This window comes from Mandrillus leucophaeus, unplaced genomic scaffold, assembly GCF_000951045.1.
Source record: "Mandrillus leucophaeus isolate KB7577 unplaced genomic scaffold, Mleu.le_1.0 Scaffold39, whole genome shotgun sequence".
In the NCBI taxonomy this organism is placed as follows: Eukaryota; Metazoa; Chordata; class Mammalia; order Primates; family Cercopithecidae; genus Mandrillus; species Mandrillus leucophaeus.
In genome coordinates, this window is record NW_012104142.1 from 4,260,801 (window position 1) to 4,262,450 (window position 1,650).

Below are 1,650 nucleotides of genomic sequence, written 5' to 3' on the forward strand. Positions count from 1 at the left end.
GGGGTCAGTGTGGGTCATCCTTCCTTTTCATTTCTGCTCCTTTAGCATGTTCTTCCTCAAGCATCTACTGCTGTTTTCCTTCAAGAGATCTTGACATCCTTCCCACTGATTACCTTTCTTAAATCTCTTTCCTCACCCTCCCCTCCAGGTGTTAGCTGTTAGAGGTCTGAGATATTTGCCTCTTGGAGATATTCCTAATTTAGTTTGGATTTCTAAAATATTCCACCCAGCTGGGTGCTGTGGCTCGTGCCTGTAATTCTAGCCTTTTGGGATACCAAGATGGGGGAATCACCTGAGGTCGGGAGTTCAAGACAAGCCTGGCCAACATAGTGAAACCCTCCCCCCATCTCTATTAAAAATACAAAAAACAGAAAAACAACAAAAAAAGATTAGCCAGTCATGGTGGGGGGCGCCGTAATTCCAGCCACTTGGAAGGCTGAGGCAGGAGAATTGCTGGAACCTGGGAGGCAGAGGTTGCAGTGACCCGAGTTCATACCACTGCACTCCATCGTGGGTGACAGAGCAAAACTGTGTCTCAAAAAAAAAAAAAAAAAAAAGAAAAAGAAAAAATAAGTCCCACCCAGTAAACCTGGTAATTATTGAGTTGCTTCTATACCAGATGCTTTTATTACATTCTCTAGAGTACTCTACAACAGTCCTTCTGGCAAAATAGTATTCCCATTGTACAGATGGAAAATGAAGACTTAGAAAGGTTTGGTAACTTGGAGATATTCAGAAAATATCTGTGGAACTCCTGCGTTTTATGAGGCACTGCTGTGAGCATTGGAGAGAGAAATGCCTTTGTGCTGGTTGTAAAAGAGTTCACAGTCTGGCCAGGAGACATTGTAGAAACAGACTATAAGTGGCTGTGCTCCTTTTTTTTTTTCTAAAGAAGGTTAAGCGGGAGCACTTAGGACCTACCTGTGAGAGCTGAGGAAGGCTTCACAGAAGAGGTCTTGCTTAAGAGGAAACATTTCGGGCCAGGCGCAGTGGCTCAGGCCTGTAATCCCAACACTTTGGGAGGCTGAGGCGAGTGGGTCGCCTGAGGTCAGGAGCTCAAGACCAGCCTGGCCAACATGGGGAAACCCCATCCCTACTAAAAAAATACAAAAATTGGCGTGGTGGTGTGTGCCTCTAATCCCAGCTACTCAGGAGGCTGAGGCAGGAGAATCACTTGAACCTGGAGGCAGAGGTTGCAGTGAGCCGACATGGCGCCATTGCACTCCAGCCTGGGCAACAAGAGCGAAACTGTCTCAAAAAAAGAACAACAACAAAAAAGCAAACATTTGGAAATATAATGTGACCGGAAAAGCATGGTCAGCATTCTGGGCAGCACCAATCTGACATGACCTCATGAGCGAGTAAGATGTATTTGAGAAGCAGCCATTGGTTTGTTACAACTGGAATATGGGCAAGAATAGCTGGAGATTAGGCTGGACAATAGTAGTTATGCCAATGATAGTATTTTTCAAGTATATCGTGTGCCAAGAATTTCACGTAGATTATCTCATTTAATTCTTGTGATACACTATGAGGTACTGTTTTTATCCTCATTTTATAGGTAGTGAAACTAAGTTACCTACTGAGTTAAATGATTTGCCCAGGGTCACAGCTGCTAAGTGACACACCGTAAATGACTTACCCATGATC